This window comes from Drosophila busckii, chromosome 2R (genome assembly GCF_011750605.1).
Source record: "Drosophila busckii strain San Diego stock center, stock number 13000-0081.31 chromosome 2R, ASM1175060v1, whole genome shotgun sequence".
Taxonomy (NCBI): Eukaryota; Metazoa; Arthropoda; class Insecta; order Diptera; family Drosophilidae; genus Drosophila; species Drosophila busckii.
Genome location: NC_046605.1, coordinates 12,591,960 through 12,616,460, shown reverse-complemented (window position 1 = coordinate 12,616,460; position 24,501 = coordinate 12,591,960). Strand labels below are relative to the sequence as shown.

Below are 24,501 nucleotides of genomic sequence, written 5' to 3'. Positions count from 1 at the left end.
ACGAAGTTTCTATTACTAAATATTTTTGGAACAATCAATATGTTATATTTTCTTGATTAGGTATATTGAAATTTTTAAAAACAGAGTGTAAGTTGATTTGTTTGATCTTGCAAGACCAATAATTGGAGCTCCTCAGCTATGAACAGCTGAACTAGGCCTAATATCGTATTTTGGCTTTGCACTATCAATTCTAGTAGATTTAATGTCTGTTGCTAAGGGCATTTTATATAGTTCGTCATATAGCAAAGACTACTCGAGTCTTATTGCTATTAGATATATCAAGTCGTTGTCAAAGGCACAGACAAATTCGAATCTGTGCGTCGTCCTTTTTTGTCTACTTTGAGACAAGTACAAATATAGTTAATAGTTTTTTGCACAGCCCAATTGATAATTTAGTGACTAATAATAATAAATATGGCCAAGAAGGCTATAAACTCAAAATTGTGAAAAGATGAAGCTCATTAGCTCAACAGATGCTTATTGAGAAACGTTTAATCTGAGTTAAGAGTAAGAATTGGAACATTTTTGGTAAGCATTAGAGAGAGAAAACAAACCCACTCAGTGTTAGTAGTAAATTATTGTTAAATTGATTATTTTTGCTAGGATAATCTGCAGTACTTAATGCTCAAAGTTGTGGCAAATAATTTTATCAATTCATGTGCTACTTTGTTTATTGATAACTACCATATAAAAAATTCAAATGCGTGTTTTGTTTTAATTGAAAGCTTATGCTTGTTTCAGCGATTAACTGAAAGCTGCAATGAATTTGAAGTGCTTAGGTGAAAAATGTTTGACAATTATTTAAAATTATCTGCCAATCAGTCGCTCGATGAGCGGGCGCTGCAAAATTAATTGAAACTGCTGCACACACACACACACAAACTTCCCAATCAAGCCGAAATTATAGCAAAATTGTTTGCATGCGTGTGGCATATAAATCAATTGTCTGCCAATTAAATAAAGCCAGAGCCATGGACATGAAATTTGCGGCGGCTATTTATGTCGCATGTGTGGGCAGTGAAAATGTCGAGCAGCTTTAAGGCTGCTTTGTGAGTTGTGAAAATTGCAAAGTTTTGTGCTTGGGCCAAAAGTTTTCGTTCAACTGCTTTACGCTCGCTTTATGCTTAATAAATATATTTTTATATATATGCAAAATATGAAGCGCGTTGTTAACCCCTTGCCAAAGCTAGGGCAGCAAACTTTTCGCACACAGCTGCAGGCAAATAAATATTCAATGAAAGCGCAGGTAGAGAGAGCGATTGGGGGGGCAAGAGACACTGCAACATGTCGCGTGGCAAGGAAACTTTTGCTAAAACTTTTGCTAACTGCTTATTGTCTTTGCTACTCTTGGCTCTTGGCTTGGCTCACTCGATTGCTTGCTATCAGTGCATTTTGATTTTGTTGCTCAATGAGTTGCGCTGCCGCATGTGGCATGAGCAAGTTGCAAGTTGCCTTTTTATTGCATTGTCGTGTGGTTGAGTGCGGTTAAGCGCCAAGAACTATGCTTTTAATATAGCGCAACTTGCAATGCACACTAAAAAACTTGCAACATTTTCAAGTGCCACACACACGCACACACACACACACACACACACACACACACTAATGCACATAGTTTGCCAATTAGAGCCTGACTCAAGCGCTTATCAGACCAATTAGCGGCAAATCATGCCAAGCATTAAAACTTAAACCTGTCTACACTCGTAGCTTAGCACACAATATAGAAAGCGCAGATATAGCCACAGATACGGATACCTGACTCTGAACTTAGAGCTAACTGCTATTTATAGTAAGCGTAAGCTGCTTGTTAAGATCATTGCTGCCACACGTTTGTAACGTTTGCGGCATAAAATTCTACGAAACACGGCACTTGTCATAAAAAGCTTATTAGAGAGAGAGAGACACACACACACAAGCAAAGAGTTAATAATACGCCATACACGCACTTGTTAAATTAGTTTTATTTTGCTGCTGCTGCTGCAAAGATAAAAGTTTTGCTTTTAGTGCGGGCCAACTAATTAATTTTAATTGCTCAACTAACTAAATTATAATAGGCCACAGTCTAAGAGCAGCAACAACATGTGTCACTTTGTCTAAGCTTATTAAATATTTTGTAGAATTTTTGTACAATTTTTGCAAATTTCAGGCTAAGCCAAAAATATTTTGAAACTATTTAAATGCAAAATACGAAAAGGAAGTTTAGACTGTAAAGTAAGCAAGTTAGTTGCCTCATAGCAATAGAAATAAACAGTTTAATTACATTAGTTTGTTAATAAAATTGCTAGGCTCAAGTTTTTAATGAATTGAGCTAAGTCTTTGTATAGAAATTTGCTTGTATAGCGCTTGCTTATATAGAAAGTTTACTGTAGCATATAGCTTACCTAATTTTTATGTGTTTACTTGTGCCTCGTCTTGCTCACTTAACTGTAAATAAATAATAGTATATATTGTAATTTAAATAATTTCAATTGAAATTAGAGCTGTAATGTTGGAGCTTGAGGCTTATTATTAGCTTAGCCTTAAGAGTCAGTTTCAATTGCTATTTGCATAGAATATATTACGCGGATACTTCAGTTCAGTTAGCCTGCCAACTGACTTTGGTTTGGCTTAGTTTGAAATAGTTTTTTTGCCTTGCCACGCAGCCTACGAAACTAAAACTGTAGCCATGGCTATGAGAACTGCGCCATGCCAAACTGCAGTTGCGACCTTCGTGCGGCAGTGTGAGAAACTGTGCACCTTGCCACAAGCTTATAAGCGTGCAACAAAACGAGCAAGAGAGAGAGAGAGAGAGAGAGAGAGAGAGAACGAGCGCGAACGCGAAACGAGGACAAATGCCTTGAGCTTTGCATGCAGGAAAACAACAAAAAAAAAAAACAGTTTTTGTGTTTTTTATGCAACTTTGCCACGGCAAATGCCAAGGAAAACGCAAACGACGACAGCAGCGGCGGCTTAAAATTTTAAATCGACACAAATTGAAATTGCAAAGCTGGTCAAGTTTAGCTCGAAATCGATATGCAGGCGATTTATATAACACTCAAAGGCAAAGGGACTATACAAAATAAGAATTTCCATATTTCTTTAGCTTTTAGCTGTACAAAGTATAGGCAAAGGCAACTAATCGAATCAACACAGCGAGTGCCGCTTTGATTGAGTTAAACAATTTTATTGACTGCTGCCTGCCCCCAATGGAGGCGGCAACAATAAAAAATGTCGCAAAATTGCTGCCTGTGTCAATTTTAGCACATTTGTTGCTTGATTTGAGCGCGTGCTTGTATTTTGCATAACAATTGCCTGCCCTGACGCCCCAATGGAGGCAACGACGTTGACGTTGCTCGTTGTTCGTGCCACAATTGATTTAATGTTTGCGCACATGTTTTGCAGCCAGAGCCATGAATGCAACTTTGGAGCAGCAGCGGCAACAAAAGCGACAATCAAAAGCATTTTCTGTAATAATATGCAAAGTGAACGAAAGAGAGATAGAGAGAGAGAGAGCGCTCTATCTTGTATGCAGAGCATGTGCAATTGTTGCAGCATGACGCCTGAACATGGCTGCGCCCGTTGCGTCAACAATATTTTTCCAACTCAATTACCAAAGCAGCTGCGACGTGTGTCGCACGCGTAACGTGCAACGCGCAACGCGCAACGCGACAGCAAGCAAATCTCTAATATTGACAGAGACTGGAGCAAGCGACAGAGCTTAAAGTTGCAACTTAAATGCGCTTGAGCTGCAGCTCAATCCTGAATTGCGGCACGTGCACAGCTGCTATTTATATTTGCCAGCCACAAACAGATAGACGGACAGACAGACAGTCAGTCATGCCACACAGCAACACCTTTGCCTGGCACTAATAAATAAACAAGACAAAAAGCAGACGCAAGCAGCCAAGATGCTTAGACTTGCATGCCAAGGCTCTGGCACACTCTATGTCTATCTGTCTGTCTGTCTGTCTGTCTGTCTGTCAGTGGCTAATCACTCATATAAATAAACCCAAGTTGTGGCCTGGCATTGCACCTGTGCAGCATTTATTGTTGTTGTTGTTGCAAGCAAGTGGCATATGTAAATTATGCCAAGCCCAAGCCCAAGCCCAAGCCAAGCCACTTAGCTCCCACACCCACCCAGCCACACAAACAGACGCAGACGCAGCCACACACACACATAAATCCATCTAGGATGAGTTTTGAAAAGTTGCTGCTCAGCCGTCAACGTCAAACATTTCGCATTGTTTGCTGCTTTTTGTTGTTCTTGTCAACTTAACCAGCAACTGTTGTTCACTGTTTTACAACATTTTACGCTACTCAGCTGCGTGCATTTCAAAAGGCAATAGATTTGGCTGAATTATGCATTACTTATGCCACAATAACTGTATTTAGATTTATATTTAATTCCTGAGCTATTTCTTTATTTTACTTAAATGTGGCAACAACATTATTCAATGCTTGACTTGCTTATTAGATAAATAAATCAGTTCAAATGTCTTTATATTTTTATATATATTTTATACAATCGGTCATTCATTTGGCTTGCAAGCAATCAACATTTTAAAGGCTTGAAATTGAAATTGTATATCGAATTCCATAGACTAGAATTTATCTATTTAACTAATGAAATTTATTTTAAATTGCAGTCCCAGTATAAATATTTTTTTCTTCTTTACAAATTGTAAATCTTCATTTATTCCAAGAACATTAAATATTCATTTAATACAAGTTATGAAACTCTATAGCTAAGCTTAATCTTAGTATTATAAATTTGTATTACAATAAATTTGGAAATTATCAAAGTCAATAAATCTCATTAGTGTAAGTTACATAAAGAATGTTAAACGTATACGCTGCGTATACTTAATACCTGCCTGTGTGTGTGTGTGTGTGTGTGTGTGTGTGTTAATGAGCAAACAACACTTGTGCATTTATATTAATTTTGGTTTTACGACTCTTAGGCTTTGTTTGGCTTTTGTCTAAGCAAACGTCAACATGACGTATGAGCAATATTTGCAAAGGTTTGCAAGGCCTAGGCCTCGTCTTGCGTAATTGATACCACCACACACACACACTAATAGCATTAAGTGTAGCCCAACATGTTTGCCAACAAACATTTTTGGGCTTGCAGCAGCTGTAAAATTCTCAAGGCAGCACCGCGCGTTGCCATTGGCAGCAGCACTTTAAGCTCGACACCTTAAACAACAGCAGAAGAAGAAGAAGCAGCAGCAAATTTGACTGTCAATTGCAGCTGCTGGCGGCCACATTACAGTTTGTTTTAGGCTAAAAGTAATGCGCCATTTACTTGGCGTGTCTTTGTGGCTTAAACTAGAAAACAAAATGAAGAGAATTTCATATATTCCATATTCATATTGTCTGAGCTTATTTAACTGACTCGCCTGTCTGTCGCGCTGCCCGCCCGCCCCTGCCCGCCCCGCTAGATGTCAAACATTGATGTTGACTTCTGACATAATATTGACAGCTAAACAAATCCAATTATGCCCAACTCCTGCAGCTCTAACAAACACACACACAACGCAAAGCGCAAAAAAAAAGAAGCGAACATAGTGTCTGCTTTGTATGCGAGAGAGCCGCAGCGTTGAGCTCGAACTTTACAAATATGTTAAATGGACACTGCACATTGGGGCAAAGATTAAGCAATTTATTGTAGTGAATTTCAATTTAAATTAAATTTACTTTGCCTTGCCTTGAGCTTAAATAAATAAATAGGTAAGCGTAATAAATCATATGCATAACAATAATAAATATTAATGTTTGTTATACATTTTATTTTTGTGTTAAGCAACTGAAGCAAAAAATTATACACATGTGAACTCGTGTTATTAATCAGCTTAATATTGTATAAAAAAATTGTCAGCATATTTTTGTTCACTTTATGCTTTTTGTCTTATTCACACAGCTACATAATAAATTAAAGAATATAAATTAAAAACAAAAATATATATTTATGGCTTATATGTATTATTATATGTTATTTATGTATTTTACGTACAAAAAGTGAGAACATTAAGCAAAACTAAACTGTGGAGTAAAAACTATTTGTAGATATTAAAATAAAGTACAATATATATACAATTTATATATAAAAATATATATTTTACCAAGTATACAATTATTTATTTAATAATTAAAAGCAACTTATCAATGCGCTTTTAAATTTAATCCCATTACTCAAAACATTTAACAAGATTACGTATACGCACTTTTGCTTGCTCATTTCTTTTTCATAACTTATACATTCTTTAATTAATTTATAGTTTTCTACATTATTAGAATTTATGTGCGCTGCATTTGGTACCAATGTGCAGCTTTAAGCTTTTCACAGCTTTACACGCTCTGGTCCTGGCATTATCGATATTTGCAGCATTTGGTAGCCAGTAAATTGCATAGGTGTGCAATTGAATTATTGCACACACACACACATACACACACGCATAATATTTAGCCACCCTTCAATTAACACAGCTCGCTTGCAAAACGATCATAAATATGAAATTTTGAGCACAGCAAAATGCGTGCCGAGCCTGCAATCCGCACACACTCGTGCGCCAACATTTCGAGGGTTTATTTCTGGGTGGGGTGTGGGGGGTTGTGGCACATTGAATGCAAATATTGGCATAAATTTTGGCAGTTGTGGTTGCCAGGCAGGAAGCCGAGCCAAAGGCAAACAGCTTCACAGCCAGAGCCAGCGTGAGAGGCCAAAGCCAAAGCCAGCCTGACTTTGGCATGTGTGTGTGTGTGTGTGTAATTTTCATTTGGCTTTTGCCACATACAAACAAATAAACGTGCCACAGCAGCAGCTGCATTGTTTGCCAAGCAGCACTTGCAGTTTTTATCAAAACGAAAATATCGAATTTGAATTTGAATTTGAGTTTCGGTTTTTGATGTTCAGATCATTGTAGCTTAAAGCCTTAAGCAAATATGGAGAGAGAGCCTAACGGAGCAAGGCCTTAACGCCTTGTTAGTTGTGTACAAAAGTTTGTTGGGCCCACACACACACAGGCGCAGGCATGTGCGTGTGATTTATGTGCTTGTTTTTGCTTCGACTGTTGCGGCACATTTATCAACGCGCTACAAGCGGCAGCAACAGCAGCAACAACAGCGCATGACAGATCAGGCACTATATATGTATATATATTTGCTTAGTACCTCAAGCTGAGCACGCTTGGCGCTTTTTAAAGTTTCCCAGCACTTTTTGGGGCGCATCGATCGAAACGCATTTTGTTGCCGAAATTCGTTTTTGCGATTTGTTGGTTCAAAGTTCAATTAGTTCGTCCGTCCGTCTGTGTGTGTGTGTGCTAAGCCTTTGATTGCTATTTAGGGCAAACATATAAATTTGCACTACCTACTACGACTGTTTGTCTGTCTGTCTGTCTGACACGCCCACGCTTAGGCCTGACCCAAATCAATAAATTAAACGCCCAGCTTTTGTGTATAGCCTTTAAACTGCTGCCCACAAGTTTTACTCCTGTGTGTGTGTGTGTGTGTTGACGGGAAATTGGCAGCAGCAGCAGAAAAAAGAAAACACACAAATATAAAGTTTCTTTCGACAGCACAAATAAAATGTTAGTAGCGCATGAAAACTATGCTAATTTCCGACATGGCTTTGTAACATTATACACAAAAAAAGAAACACACAAATTTTCGTTGTTTATTTGTTTGCTTGTGTTTCCTGTACACATGTCGTCCTCATTGTGCTAAGTAAGCCAATTTACTGTTTGCTTTTGTGTCTGGCTCTCCACTCTCAATTCTATTAAAATGACATAAATTATTGAGCGCCGTCACAGCGCTAAACGCATTTAAATACATTTTAATTAGCTGCAAGCTGTTGGCAAGTGCTGCTCAATGATGCTTTTGATTTGCACCCTCGACAGCCTCAAAGTGTGCTACGAAAATATCTCTCAGCCTCTTTATTTGCAGTCGCTTTTCATTAGCACAAAAGCTACTTAAACACGACTTTGGCGCCAGCAGCAGCAGCAGCAGCAAAGCGCAGGCAAAATGATGAAAGGCTCGCTCTGATGTTTAGTTGCAAAACAATTAAGCTGAAAGCAAAGCTATGTATTGATGAAAGTGTATGTGTGTGTATGTGTGTGTGTGCAGCACAAGGATAAACTTGTCGACTTACTGTATGCCCTGCGGCTGCAACTATGGAAAATTCAAACAGTTTTTGTGTTCATTATTCAAATTGAAGTCAGCTTTGCAGTCTAAAGTTGTTCTAAGGCTGCCAGGATAATATAGAGAGAGCAGTAATATGTCAAAAGTCAGGCTGTACTATAAAGAATTTAAGCACTCAGCGCCAAACTCTTGTTACCAAAAGCCTTGTAACTTGTTTGAGCATTTGGCATTATTCACTTTAATATAATGTTGCCATACTAACTATACATTCAAAATATTAATAAAAAATTAATACAGAATAATATTCTAATATTAATTAAGAGGCAACACCCCCAAGACTTGTCAACTAGGTTTATAACATAGCTATTCTCACATCATATTATAGTATTATTTTATTATTAGTATTATTATAGTATAGTTTAGTTTAATTTAGTAAATTATAATTATGTATAATTAGCAAACTAATTTAACAGCAAAATACACATCTGAATAAAAAAAAAATAAAAAAATATTAATATTGTTGTTTTATTTTCCTTTTAACATCTTAAAAGAAATTAATCAATATACAAATATTTGCACAACTCAGACGAGCACAACATGGAACTAAATTTTCTAAATAGAGCTTTGCATTAATTAATTTTAGTTTCACATTTTAAGCAGCTACAACTTTAACTTCAGCATAATCAACTTGCACATAAGTTAACATTTTGAATACAAATATATATCTAAGCACTTTTACTTTGCTTTTATTGTAATCAATTTAATAATTCTTAAGGCTTTTGACATTACAGCGAACTCTTCGCTTTATGATTGACTGACTTTGACAGATGTTATCTTAGCTATGTTAAAATGTATATTAATCTACTGCCAATGCATTGGCATTGCCAACAAGTTTTGCTCGAATTTGTGCCTTAAACAGCCCATTGTGAGTGTTTGACTTCAAATGTTAAAAAGCTTGTTGTAAATTCTATGCACTTTGCATAACTCAAAGGCCAGCCAGCCTAGTCCGAGTGGCTAGTTTATGATGTCGCTTTGCATTATTTTGGTAAGAAAAAGGCGGCGGCGCTTGGTCACTGACAAATGCATAGAAAGGACTGAAGCGATGTTTTGTCATTAGCATTAATAGTGTGGCATTAATTTCCAAGTCGTAACTTAAAGTGGCAGCGTTTATGCTGGCACAAATAGACCGCAATTAATGTGAGTTGTGGGGCGCACATAAACACATTACGTATACGCAGCGTGTGCGAGTGTATGCGTGTGCGAGTGTGTGTGTGGCACTTGAGTAAAAGTCTTGAGGTAATGTTTGCATATGGTTGGCAGGTCTAGGGCCCAAAAGCCAGAGCCAAGGCTCAGTTTGCATAAATAATTCATTTAAAGCACGCTTTTAGGCGCTGCAAAACTCTGCTCTAGACAAAACTGTTTAAATATGCATAATTACCTGAGACGGCAGCAAAGTCGAGTCAAGCCATGTCAGCCCCATAAGAAGCCAGAAGTGCCGGAAGTGTGTGTCTCTCTCTCTCTCTCTCTCTCTCTCTCTCTCTCTGGTCTCGGCCGTGCTTAAAGCATCCCCAAGCACTTGGCATAAATTTGCCTGCAAAACAAGCAGAAATAATAGAAATAGGCTGTGTGTGTGTCGCAGCGCAGCTTACTCCAAACAATAATAATAACTAATGCAATTGGCTTAAATAGCAGCAATAAAAGAAATGCTTGCAAAATATTTAACTAATTGTCAGCACAGGCGACATCAATAAAAATCAGTTAAATGTGCTGCTAATGCAAACGTAACGACACGCAACATTGTCAAAGCCACAAAGGACAACCAGTCAGGCAGCCTATAAATATAATTACAATAATAAAGGAAATATTTACAACAATTGTAAATACCACAGCAGTTGACTTGAAGCACTCGACACGCACACACGAAGCTACTGAAATTAATAAACCAGCAATTGGCATTCCGCATGCCGAAGCTCCCACTCGCTCTTGCCTTTGCTGATTGCCGGCGTCATGGCTTCCTGATGAGCGTGTGAGCTCATAAAGATTTCCTCACTTTGCCTGCAGGCGCACGCCGCATACAAAAGGGCGACAGTCTGTACATTTAATCTGGCAGTCGTCATAAATTCGTAGTCAGCGCACTGTGAAATGAAATTTATGATTAAACCAAAGCGCGTTTGGCCAAAGGTGCAGCTTGCAGATCAGTGCAGCGTGTGGCCCACACAATGGCCGACGTTTACCGCAGGCCAAATGCCACACTTAAGTGAATTACAAAGGCAGCAGCTTGTCCTGCCAGAGAGCGAGAGCGAGTCAACGCGTTGACAGGCACAACAAGCGGCTTAATCGCATTAGTGCGCCAAGCCAGTCACGCCCCCCCTTTTGGCTTTGGGAACGGTTTCAGGCGAGCCAAGTGCGAAAACTGATTGTGCGGCGCCTGCTGCCCCCAGACGCTGTCACTGGGTTGAGTGGCGGGCCACAGGGGCGCTAAGCCCGGCGCATTGTGCCCCAACTATTTATACAAAAGAAAAGCCAGTCGAGCTACAGTTACCAGGCGCAGAGGTCGCTTGGGCAATTGCTTTGCAGCTCTCGAGTTCAGGCACAGTGAACACAAAAAAAATACGCTAGTATTTATATTACACAAAAATGTGTTTTTTTTTTTTTTGTCAGCCTCGCCCAAAAAGCAAAAGAGAAAAAAAGCAATTAATCTACGACACAGCGCACAACGCGCAGCAGAGCGGTCACAAAGGACGAGTGCAAGGACAGGCCTAGAGTGCCAAAGAGCGAGCGAGGGGGGAGACTAAGGGTCGCAGCTACAAGGCAAAAGTGCTTATTCCCTGCTTCCTGGCCAGCAAATCCAATAACTTATCTTGATTTTATGGTTATTTCAACAAAGGCCGGAAGTTGTAGGTGCAGCCGAGTCGAACAACAGAAAAAACCCACCCAGCCAGCCAGCCAACCCAGCCAAACACCCACCCAGCCCAGTAGCACAGTTGGGTAGCTTGTGTTTTTGCATTTTGCACTTGACATGTCATTGTGTAAACGCTTGCGGGGCGGAGCGGTGCGGAGAGCGAAGCGAACAGACAACGTATCTGAGCATTCAAGTTGTGCCTTGTCCCTTGCGTCTGTGTGTGTGTGTGTGTGTGCAACTGCAATTGACATATGGTTTCTTTTCAGTTTGCATGCTTGTTGTAAATGTTGAATGAAATATTTTATTAGAAAATGTCCTACATTGAAATGTATCCTGCCAAAACAAGAGTTGTGCAGGTGATGTGTGATTATTGACTTTGTCGCTTGAAAGTTATTTACCCAAACCAATCAAACACACCCCCAATCCAAACATAACTGGCAACCAGCAACTGGCAACTGGCGACGTCAAGCAGCTTTGTAAGCTGACATTATCAAGATTAATTGTGGCTTATGCTCGCAAATACATAAATATATATACCAAACGACAGTTACAAGGATTTTGTGTACGCAGGTGAGTGTGTGCGTGCGTGTGTGTGTGACATTTATGAGCAGCATAAATCTTGCATGAAAAACATGCACAGCATTTAAATGCAGCAGCAGTTCGACTAATTGATTAAGCAGCCAACTCACTCGCTCACTCTCAAGACGCCGCATGTCATTGACACAAGCATTTTTCAATTAATATTTAAATTTTGCGCACAACAACAACAAAAAGTTAATATTCAAATTATTTTTAAGCAATTACCAGCACACACAGCGCCCACGCCCCCAACAGCAACGTGTCAATTACAAGCAACTGGGGAGCGCAGCAGACAAACAGGCAGCCAGCTTCAAAAAGTTTGAGCTTCAGCTTGCCAACATAAAAAGCATTTTATATATATATATATATATATATATATATAGCGTATACGAGTCTAGCTTATGGCATTGTTTAGTGGCACAAAATTTATGCTTTATATTAAAGAAAATGTTTTGGCTTTTTGGCTTTATTCAGCTGAGTTAAATTTTTAACTAATTGGTTAACACTTTGGCTAGAAATCAGTTCAGTAGTCACAGCTTTTAAACTTGTTTTTGTTTTTTCTAACGCTGCCAATGACGCCATTGAGCTTTTATTTTAATAAAACATATTGAATTCGTTCAGCTGATGTCATTTGCAATGATTGAATTTCTAAAGAATTTTAACAGCTGCAAAGCAAAGCTCGCGCGCTTTTGTTTAGATTTTTAAGCTAAGCTTGTTTGCATATCACTTTTGTTTTATTTTGTGAAACTTCAATCTATTTAATAACTAATTATAACAGCAGCAGCAGCTGCAGCTAATTGTCAATAAATTCTAATTAAATTGCAATTTAATGCATTTTATAGCAACACTTTTTTAATAGTTTGTTATATTCAAGTTTTTACGACACCGCAAAGCATCAAATGACAAAAACGACGGCCAAACAAATTGCGTAAAACCGCAATTGCTATAAAATGCGGGGCCAGCATAAAAAATATAAATCATACGCCATGTGGCGCATAAAAAAATGCATATATATATCTATTTAACAAACCATAATTATGTGCCTGGTAATGTTTAAGCATTTAATGAGTTTGCGAGCTTATGCAAATTTATGTCAATCATAATAACAATATTAATATTTATATATTTTAAAATCATAACAATAATATGTGTTTATTTATGCACAACAAATATGCAAATATAAAAATAAATTGGCCGCCGCCAAGTGTCAAAATATAAATACAAATAAAACAATGACATGAATTATTAAATAAATTGCAAAAGATTTAAAATAAGCGCTGATGAAATTGCCGTGCTAATTTGTTTGTGGCCAAGCAAATAGAAAAAAAAGGGGCATGGCTAGAGAGTGGGCAGAGCGACTGACACAGTCACGGAAGTGCAGGCAAATTAACAATCAGCATAACAATTATAATTGTTGACAATGTGTGCATGTGTGTATGTGTGGCTTAAATAATGTTGCTGTAAGTTGATAAGGCTGACAATGGCAGCAACTTGGCCATTTAATTTATTGTATTTGATTTACTTGCTGCAATAAAGTTCTCAATATGCAGCAATTTGCAAATTTATGAGCACAGACAGACAGACAGACAGACAGACAGACAGTATACTAATTAGTTGACAACAAACTTGCAGCTAAAGAAAGTTAGAGCGAGCGAGAGAGAGCATGTTCAACTTTATATTAACTAAATATTTGCACAGAGCCTAAGGAAATGTCGTTAAGTACACAGAGCAGAGAGTGTAGAGCAGCCTCTTCATATGATTGATATGTTAATGCAGCTGCGTTACGTATACGCCATGTGTAGAGCGAGACAGCAATAGCTTGTCGTTTAGACGCTGCTGCTGCGTTACAATTTGCATATAGACATAATATGCAAATATGTTTCGCAATCTAACGACGTGTGTGTGGCTGGAACGAGACTCAAAAGTATCTGCGAATTTGCGTACATACACACTTATGTGTGTGCGTGTGTGTGTGTGTGTGAAAGATGGCGTCGGCTTTGAGTCTAGCCTACTTCATTGCAGCTTCAGTCATAAATTGCTTTATTGGAGCTGCCGCTAACGAGCTGCAGTCTCAGTGGGCGTGGCAACTGACAGCTCACTCAACTGTAGCTGACTGACTGGCGCTTTGACTCTCTAGCTGCTGTCAAAAAGCTAAAGGTGTGTCTGTCTGTGTGTGTGTGTGTGACAAACGAATTTTGTTGGCTCGCTTTGTTTGCGTGATTTGCGCTGATTTGTTTGCTTGTTTTTTAGCCTGGACTCGGGTCTTGCTTTGGGTCAGCGTGTGGCGTTCACTATTTTTTATGCCACATATGCTCACATATACATTGATATATATAGTGTGCGCTCTTTTTTGTTGCTAGCACTTTATTTTTTTTTTGTTGCCTTTAGTCGAGCTAAGCTGCTTTAGCTTGGCTTTTGTGGCGCACAACTGAGCGCATGAGTGATATTTTTTGTTCAGCTCCTTTGTCTGCTTGGCAACAGTTGATTGATTGATTGAACGTTTTGATAAGTGCTGTCAGTGGGTTAGCTAGTCGCTTCTCTTCTTTTTTTTGACCCTTTTGCGGTTGAGCAGGCTCCGTTGTCGTCCTTTTTTTGCTGTTAAGCTTTAAGCTTAAGTTGTCCATAATTAACCGCAAGAGTTGCGTAAAAAGCTTGGGCGGCGCCCCCCACCCACTTGCTGAATAAGCAGACAAAGCTTTTATTAAATCACAGAGACTTGCAATCGTCCATTGAGACGCCACTCAGAGGGCAATAGACATGCATTCTAGTGCTAGCAGGACTCGGACTCGATAGCCCAAGTGGCAGCAGCACGGGCTACACTTGAGTCAACTACACGAGTGGGTTTGGCTTAGAACGACGTCTGCAAGATTTGCTGCACACACTCGACTGAATTCGCTTGTTAGGCAACAATCGAGTGAGCGGGTGCGAGAGTGAGAGAGCAGCAGCAGCAGAGAGAGATAGAGCACCTTATGCGGTCGAGCATTTAAATTGCAGTTAAAGTGGCTGCGGCGCAATTAGCACGCATCGATAGGCACGCGCGTGCACTCGACACCAGCGCAAAAAAAGAGAAAAAAAAAACAAGAACAACAACAAAAGCGAGCAATCCAGGCAAAATGTTAATTAAGTGCCTCGCACAAAAGTTGCCGCCTATTCAAACAGCGCTCGCTCACTTGTTTGCCATGCCACACACACACACACACACACACACATACAGAGAAGCGTCGCCAAATAGTCATATATCATCGTCATAAACAACTGCTGCTCTTGGTCAACATCAGCAGCAGTCAAAGCAGCAAAAAATTAAGTATACGACAAGCAGTTGCCTGTTAAAAATGAGCAGCTGCAGCACTGCTGTAACTTTTGACACAATTAATCTGAGTATGTGTGTGTGTGTGCTTTTGTTTAATTGACGAGTTGCATGCCATAACTCATAAAAGCCGAGCTGTGTTAAACAACAGCTCAGCTGCCTGCTTGTTCTTCATACATGACTCTTTTATAAATTAATGTTATATGCATGGGTAGCAGCAACTTTATCCTGCTGCACACTTCAAATCCGGATACACATATAACAAGGCTATACATTTTTTTTTCATAGCGCTTGTTAGCTCTTAATTAAGTTCGTTCTAAGTTGAGCTTAATTTCTTTTTAAGTGCATGCTTTGCATTTAAAATTTAACCAAAGGAAATGCAGAGCGACATGTGGCTTATAAATTTGATTTTAATGCAGGTGCACACGATTTGCATTTAAAAAAATCAAACACACACAAATTTATTAAGGAAATACAATATAAGCTTAATTTACAATTAAATATGTTTGAAAATGAATGTAAGATTATTCAAAATAATTTAAAGTAGGCTGCAGTTTATTTATAAAATTAATTGCACAAAAATAGTTGAAAAAAAGCAAACTGAAATTACTATAACTAATTTGTAAAGTATATACCCAAGTATTATTTTTTATATTGTAGAATAAACTAAAAAATTAAAAGCTATGTTTTTTCTCTTTAACTTTAATAATTTGCTTTAGAATTTGCTGCCACGAAAAAGAAATTCAATAGTTAAATTTCCAACTATTTAAAAAGCAACTGCAGCTGCTTAGCTCGGACTCTTTCTAGTTTCTTTTTTGGCAATTGCAGCCATTAAAGTTGCTGCTGCGTCGCACTTAGCGCACTTTTGAGAATTGGCAAGTTGATATTGGAGAACTTGTCGCCTGCGTGTCGCGGTAGCAAAAGTGGCAGAAAAAAAAAAGGAAAAAAGTAGAAGCGCTAGAAGAAAAGTTTATTTTACGGCTTAGCCCATTTCATGCTCATAAGCATAACTTTGCATTTAGTTTAGTTTTCATGTTTGCTGCTTTGCTTTCTCAACAACAGCAACAACAGCAATAATTTTAGCATGCAAAAGTTTGTGCAGAGCGTGAAAATGGCTCAGGGACTTGGCATAATTGGCAGCCAATTGCTGCTAGTACTTTGCAGACTTAAAGGGCTTATGTACATACATATATAGCGACTATATAGCAGGCTATATACTGCTGCTTAATTTACAATCAATTATTTGAATGCCGAGCTGCGTAAGGAACTTTGCGGCTGCGGTTGCGTATTGTTAACCTGTCCGGCACACATTTAAATGCAATTTAATGCAATTTATGGGGCTGCATACAATGCCAATGCAGGCCCCAGAACAACAGCCCTTATTAAAAGCGGAAACAATGCGCACTTCCGCTTCAATTGTGTGCGAGTGTGTGCGTGTGTGCGTGTGTGTTTCATTTTTATACACAAGCCACGCAAATGAGCGAGCGCTCGCCATAATGTGCGTGCATTATTATTCATGTACTTGAGCGCGTTGATAAAATATATATATATATATATATGTATATGAACTTTACAATTTATAGTGCTTGATAGCGTTTGATGTTGTAGCTGGGCGTGGCAGCCAACTGACTTGGCAGCCATAAATAAACTGGCGTTCAATTAATGTGTAACGTATACGCAACGTATACGCAATTTGAACATAAATTGCCGCATCAGCAATAAACAAACTTATGCTGCAGCATTTTTTTGTAAAGCTTTATACCAACTTAGGTTAGGTTCGTGGACTTACCTCATTCGTAGCGCGTCTCGTTGGCATTTCTGCAGACTCAGCCCTCTGCAAAGAGTAGCAAAAAAAGCAAATAACAGTTGAGAATTATGATGTCAAGTAGACGTTGCTTAGATTAAGCTACGCAGCAAAGTTTCGGCATCAACATAAATATGGCATTTATCAAAATCAACTGAGCAAACTGTAAACTGTACGCTTATCAGTTAGTAACCAACATTGTCTTGGCATTTAGTGTTTTGTGATTTATACGGAATTGCGTTGCGGCTTGCTCTAAACTCGTTTGACCATTTTAATGTCGTTTTAAAGACAACAAACTGACACAAAGCATGCCCCCCAGGCTTAGGGCACACAGACAGTGTCCAAGCGGAAGCAAAAACTACAAAAAAAAAATGGCACACAAGCTGTGGCTTAACTATGGGCTATGAGTTAGTTTGGTGTGCGGGCGGATTGGGGGGGGGTGAACGTATATGCTGTCATCACGATTATCCTTAACGTCGTAGGGCTGCCAATGCCAGTTGTTTCCTCTTCCTTTATAACCACACACACACACACACACACATACAGCATAGAGCGCTGCGGATGTGTAAGAATTTGTAAAACGACACAGCAAATGTGTGCGAGCGAGCGCGCGTGTGTGTTTTGCTCAATAGAGCGAGACAGCTACATATAGTAGTAGAACCTTAACTAAGAGCAAAGTGCGTTAGTCACAAAGGCTGCTCAAGTTTAAACTGCTGACTAGTCCGAGCTGCTGCTGCTGTTGCTTTTGAGTTTCTTTGTTGTCTGCTAATTTCGTTTGGCATGCCTCAAATGCTTTTTTGCATTTTTTCGGCTTCACTTTATTTCCACTGTTGACTTTTTCGCTTGCAAATTGAAATTTAAAATTTATGCAAATTGTGCTGTCAACCCAAAAGGGGTTTTCCATGATGGCAGCGGAAATGGTTATTGCCTCACAGAGAGAGAGAGCGCAAGAGCGAGCGAGAGCGAGAGCGAGAGCTGGAACTTCATTTGGCTGCCATTTATTTGATGGCGTTGGTAATTGTCTGTGTCTGCCGCAGCAACGAATTAATCGAAATTAAAGCTCTATATCTTGGCTATGTGTGCGAACATGTTTAATGGCATACTTTGAGGCGTCGCCTGCGCTTACACTGCCACGCCCAGTCTGCACGCATTTGCCTCCTTATCTACAAATCGTTGCACGCTAACGCGAGCGATTCAAGACCACTGACTGGTCAGTCAACCAGCTTAATCACACTAAAGCACGCGCAAACACACACACACATACACACACACACACACACACACACACACATATGTGTCCCTGTGTGCCGCGTCGCCGCGTGCAATTAATTAAATACAAACAAATTTCAGCAGTGCACAAGCAAAACTGTCAATGAACAATGCGCGCCGCTGCTGCAACTGAGCTCCAGCCCAGACTGACCAAAGGACAGCAAGGACATCGCACTGTACAGCTACAGTGAGCCACTGAGCCACTGGCCGCCAGCTAGGCGACAAACTTGCTGCTCTAAGCGTTTTTTAATGCAGCTCACAGATTTCTGCAGCAAACGACACTCGCGCTCTCTCTCTCTCTAACTCTCTGCTCGCTTTGCTGACAGGCTCTGGCGCTGCTGTCCTGTTGCCCTGGCGTGTCTCTGGTAATTTCGTTTTATTATTTTGCTGTTTTCTCTGCGCTGTCCGGCACTGCTGCTGTCTATGCCCTACTTTGTAAATATTAAATTATGAGCATGAGCGCAAAAAAATAAATGTGCAGAGTTGAAATTCCCACAGCGCCACAGGGCAGGCTTAAAATTTGGCCAGCAGTCAGCTGCAGGCAAACCAAAAAACAAAAAAAAACAAGCAAATGAAGATAACCGTTATGGTTACGAGCGTAATAACTGCTCATGGGTACAGGTGGGGCTTGCAGCTCTCAGCTTTGTTGGCTTTGCGCGTGGCAGCCTCAACTGCAATAATCTTGCGCTTCACGCTCGCTTAGACCGGGGCCAGTCGTAGTCATAGTCATACTGCATATGCTGCGTATATGTAATCTGCATTACGTATACGTAATGTGCGCCATTACAACTGCCGTATGTGTGTGCGCTCTCGGCCTGGCCATTTGCTTTAACAATTACGTGACATTCCGCGCTACCAAAAACACACACACAAAATTCCGTATTCGCGCCATGTGCAGCAAATGACCAAAATGCAGGGCGTGGCTAACACTGAGCACTGCGAGAAATGAGCGAGAATAAAAATATATAGAAAATAGTTTCGAAGCTTGCGAGAGTTGTAAGTGCTAAACATTTCTATAGCTTAAGCTTTTATGTTACCACTTTTTATATATATAATAAAATAATTAAAGATTTTATTAGATTATTTGGCAGACCAACTAATTTAATGTGGATCATGAGGGTGCCTCAGGCAAGGTGGCATCAGCCCATAACTACTCCCAATAGAGTTGAGAAGTCATCAGCAAATTTAAAAATATTTTGTGGAAAATGTAAGTTTTTCTCTTTGAATATTTTGTGCTGTAAACTCGTTCCCAACTCTCTATCTATCCAATATCACATCAATTATCAATTTGATTATTATTTTATTTTAAGAATATTTTAAACAAATATTTTTGTTTAACTTCAAAGACATTAAACTGGCCAAAATTTTGTAATTTTTGGCTTTGATTTTATAGTTAATATTTTTGAAAACAGTTTGAATGTAAAATAAAGAGATTTCAAAATTATTTCTTTTTTTGTTTAACTTTTAAAGAATTAACACTGGCAAGAATTTAAAATCATTTTATTATTTATATTTTTAAAACAGTTCGAATATAAAATAAAGAGAATTCAAAATTATTTCTTTATTTGTTTAACTTCAAAGACATTAAACTGGCTTTCATCTTACTATTAATATTTTTTAAAAAAGTTTGAATATAAAATAAAGAGAATTTATTAATTTACTACAATATTTCAATTTAATTTATTTAAATATTTTCAAGCTTTTACTAATCTATATAACTTTTGATTATAATATTTTATTTTCTAACCAAATTGATTTTTTTGAGCGCTATTGAATACAATAAATAGCTTTAGCTTTTTCAATATAACTTTTTATTGATTATTGACTATTTGCTTTGCAATATCAATTTCTCTCAGTGTGCGTCTCCGCATGTTATAACAATAATGTTCATTGTGCTAACTGCTTTAAGTGCGCACAAGTTTGCCTCTGACTCTGGCGCTGGCTGTGTAGGAAAAAAGGTTTAAAAATTGAAAACGACACAGCAGCGCACCAAACAGAAAAAAAAAAAAAATGAAAAAAGAAAACAAGCCAAGTTGCAACCACATCCGGCGCAGGCCGCGCGGCCACTGCAGTCCGTCCGTGTTACGTTTTGCCTGCTGCTGCCGACGCTGCTGCTGCTGCTGCTGTCGTTTGTCCCTTTGTCGCATGCAATAAGTGCCAGTTGAGTGGCGGCACTTGAAAGCAGAGCCACACACCAACACACACACACACACACATACACGCTGAGCGCTTCTTATTCAATTGGCCAGCTGCATGTGTTTCTGGCGGCGCTTCGGATTACAATTTTGGTTTGGGGTCCTAGCGCTGGGTGTCGGTGTCGTTGTTGGTCTGGCGACCTGACGCCGCCATTTCCGCAACGCCGCAGCACGGAAGTGGCAACGAGCGCTTGGCTCAGTCCACAGGCCGTGCAGCTTTTAGCATTTCGTGCAGATTTGGCTGCGGCCATTGCATTGCATACAAAATGTGTTGCATACATTTGGGCGAGCAAATAAAGAAAGCAGCGCAAGCTCCAGAGAGAAAAAAGAAAATAAAGCAAATATAGCACACAGCGTAGCTTCATCAAAATGTAAATGTGCAGCCTAACAATTGATTAAGTTTAAACAAAGTTGCATAATGTTTAAACATAAGTGGAAAAAACTTTCAAAGCCAATTTATAAACAAAGCGAACTAAAGACACATGTAATGTCATTTAAACGCGGTACAGTTAGACTGCGCGGTCACCATTTGCCAGCGCTGTTTCCGTTATGTGCTACGTGTTTGCTGCTCTCCCTTTCTTTGCGTCTCTCTGTGGGTGTGTGTGTTGAGTTTTTGTTGGCGGCTAACTTGGCCATTTAAGCACATTTGTCGTCATTGTGCCGAGCTGCAGACCCAAAGGCAGCCGCTGCCCAATGCTGACCAATGCTGACAGTGTGCTAATTAGAAGTCCTTGTTGCTTGTGGCCACAACAAAACAGACGTTGCCATCCGCATAAAAGCGACAGAGACCCCACAGTTCGCAAAACAATGAAAACTACTTCAATGCGGGCAATCGTTGCCAAAGCCCAAAGTCAGTACGTGTGTGTGTGTTAGTGTGTGTGTGTGTGTGTGTGTGTGTGTGGGTTGAGGTATTAAATCCAACTGTGCCTTTGTTTTGGCCTTTTTTTTCGCTATAAAATGCATGACAAGCAGCTGCTGCTTCAATGTCCTGCGCACGTTTTTTTCGCTGCGTGTGCTCTGCACATTTTTATTGAAGCCTCTTGTGCTTTAATGTGCTGCTATTAAAGTGGGCGTGGCCGAACGCAGCCAAACTGCAAGTTAAGTTCTTTTCAAAGAGCTAACAACCCAAAAAAATAAAACCCCCAAAAAAAATAAGATAAATAATTGCCTTGCTTGCTCAACTGTAAAGCCAAGCGAAGCCCGCAACTGAAGCTGGAGCTGGAGATGGAGCTGGGGGAGCAAGGCTTGGCATAAAATGCTTAATGTGGCTGCCATTGTCTTCCAGTGCAACGCACATTAGTTTGGCCCCAAGCCCAGCACGTGCTGCCCCCAAAACTGCTCTGACCGCATGACTTCTTCTTACTCAACAACAGCAACAACTACAACTACAACTACAACTGCTGCTGCTGTATATGTAATTTTTATTTTTTTTATTTGTTGGTTGTGCAAAAAAACTTTTTGTTTTACAACAAATTTGTTTATTATGAAAATGCAACGACGCGAGATAAGCAACTGCCAAGCGCCCAACTGACCACAGAGCCTCTCCCTCGCTCTCTATTGCTATCTCGCTCTATAATATACACACATCCTGGCTTGTTAATTGCTGTGGTTGCTCGTTGGCTCGTTGTTCGTTGTTGTTGTTGCCATTTCTTATGCCATGTGCCAACAAAATAAATGAATTTTCTTCAGTTCGTTTTTATTTTATTTAGTTGCAGTTGTTTTAGTGCTGCTAAATTATTGTTGCCTGCAATTTCTATTGTTGAATTATGTGGCTTGGCAGCAGCTTCCACTAGATTGCAATCTGTCGCTCTCTCTCTCTCTCTCTCTCTGTCGACGCTAAACAAATTATGCGTGCAGCTCTGCTCAGAGTTTTGCTTGCAGCTTTGAGTAATTGCAGTCATAAATAATCTGTCTGTCCACCCACTCCGCTGCCTTGGCTGGGCAATTTTCTTTTGATAACTCAATGCGTCGCTTATGCGCTTTGTTTGTCTCGCATTCAAGCGGAAATGCGCCCGACTGCGCTCGTCCTGTGAGGCGTTAGTGCGTTTTTATGCGAGCACTTCGAGCAGTCACGCATACAACAATTTTATTGCCACTCAAAGTGCCCGAGCAAAGCTGCAAAATGCATTTCAAATGCTCAAAACCAACGTGAGCTCTCGACGCTTATTGAATTTTCTTAGTGCCGTCCAAATTTAAGTTCAGTTTTATAGCCATACTTAACAAATATTTAATTAACTAAACAAAAAGTTGGCATAAAGCTTTTCCAAAATATGCATTAAATCAAGCGGAAGTTCCTGTAGCTAAAGTAACTTGTTAAGCAAACAGTTCCGTTGCTATAAAAAATATATAAAAATGTAAAGAAAATTTAAGCTAGTTAGTAAAGCTGCAACTGCATAAGTTTTATAAATTTAAAGATATTTATTTTTGTTTGACACAAATTCTAAATTCAATGTAAAAACTAAGCAAATAAATTGAAGACCTGCCAGCTTGAGTTTGGAGCTAAAATCTGAAGTATTACTCATAGTAAATTAAATTTAAATTTAATTTGTTAAAAAAGTTTAAATTTTATAATAAATAAATATAAGACTCAGTGGATGGCATTAGCAGGTAGCATTAGTTATTTTATTATATTTTGTATAACAATTAAGCTTGTAAAATAAATAAATATATTAGCTGCCAGCTTGAGACTTGCTCTAAGTCTAATTCAGCTAATTAAACTGCACTATTGCTTTGAATAATTTACGCGTTCTAGCCTTAAATTTTATGCTTGTTATTGAAAATGTTTATATTTTATATTACCAATTGGATTAAGCTACTTTCTACTTTGCTCATTGCTATTGTGGAATTAATTATTGTAGCTTAGCGCGGAATTAATTCAATTCCAATTGTAGCTTAGAATAAATTCCATGTAGCCAAAGCAACTGAGGCCAATAATATAATTTCATACTTTAATCAAACTAAAGAGAGCAAATAAATTGAAGCAAGCTAATGCTTATATTATGCTAATTTGTTCATTTGAAGTCTTGGCTGCTGCTTGACTCTGCAATCTTTGATTACCAAAGAGCCCATTGGGTTGCTTTGCTATTAATTGAGGTAGTTGCTTTTATTGTTAGCAAATTCAATATGTCAGCTCTAGCATAAGCTTACATTATATTTATTTATATATTTGCTACTAACAAACGCTTGACTAAATATTAAACTAAGCAAAGTAATAACTCAACTCGAAAATTAAGATAAAATTTATGGCCACTGTACAGAAAATTACAATTTATATATAAAAATGCTGTCACATATGAAAAACAAGCAGTTGGGAAAGGCTTCATAATGCGGCCAGGCAGTTGCACTTGAGCTGGAGCACTCTAGGCACAAATTTGTTCCAGGCTCTTTGCATAATGCGTAATGCTTTAGTTAAGCTTGAGTGTCGCTCTCTCTCTCACTCTCTCGCTCGCTCTCTAGTTCACTCTGCTGTGTGGGATAAAAGTAGTTGGATGGGCATTGCAGGCACGTCGCAGCAGTCATTGCTGTCAGACATTTACACATGACACACACACACACACACACATGAGACACACACACACACTCTTGTTGTTAATTTCATTCATTATTTATGGCTTACCTCGAAAACGCATCGGCGCAGTAGCTTAAACCAGCTACGTGGCCTATTCAGCTACGTAGCTCTATCTCTCTCTCTCTCTCTCTCTTTCTCGCTTGTGCTGTCTCTGTTGCACTTGTGCTACACTTTTAATTAACAAACGCACGAAAATGCTATTTTACATGAGACATGTTCGGTAGGCACATGTCACAGGCTCGACTGCAAAACTGGAAAACCTGTAAATGGAGTACGTGTTGCAAAGTGGCATCTGTGTGTGTGTGTGTGTGTGTGCCTTGTAAATTACACACATTGCAACCGCATTTCATATGCAGCAGCAACAGCAGCTCGAGCCTTAAAGCATGACTTTGGTTTTAGCCGCATATTACGTATACGTCAAGTTGCCAGCCGCACGTAGTTTTAAAGGCACACAGCAAGTGCATTATAGTGTTGCTCCAATTTAGAGTTAGAGCGAACGCTAATGCAATTAGAAGCGCGCATTAATCAACAGGCGGCGCTTGTAATGGCCGCAAATAGTGAGAAGCGGAAGCGGCAGCGGCAGCGGCTCTGGCGCTTGAGACGCGCGACTGCTGCTTTAATTTATTTAGACCAAAATACAACAGCGCGCAGGCAGCGAAAAATGGCAAACGACAGAAATTTATCTCTTAGCACGCCTTGTCGCATAAATTATGTTGACAATGCCCCCCAACCCCCCGACCCGTTGCTGCTCTAGGCCAAATT

General features: G+C 39.3%; 1 long non-coding RNA gene across 1 annotated transcript in view; it reads right to left on the bottom strand.

Annotated features, from left to right (window-relative positions):
* Window positions 1-2,381: 2,381 nt before the first annotated feature.
* LOC117134681 overlaps window positions 2,382-24,501 on the bottom strand; it is a 31,388-nt gene continuing 9,268 nt past the window's right edge. Inside the window, exons 2-4 of the long non-coding RNA XR_004458791.1 lie at window positions 16,693-16,737; window positions 9,554-9,706; window positions 2,382-2,424 (exon numbers count right to left, since the gene is read on the bottom strand). This is a non-coding gene — a long non-coding RNA (uncharacterized LOC117134681). The remainder of the gene's footprint in view (window positions 2,425-9,553; window positions 9,707-16,692; window positions 16,738-24,501) is intronic.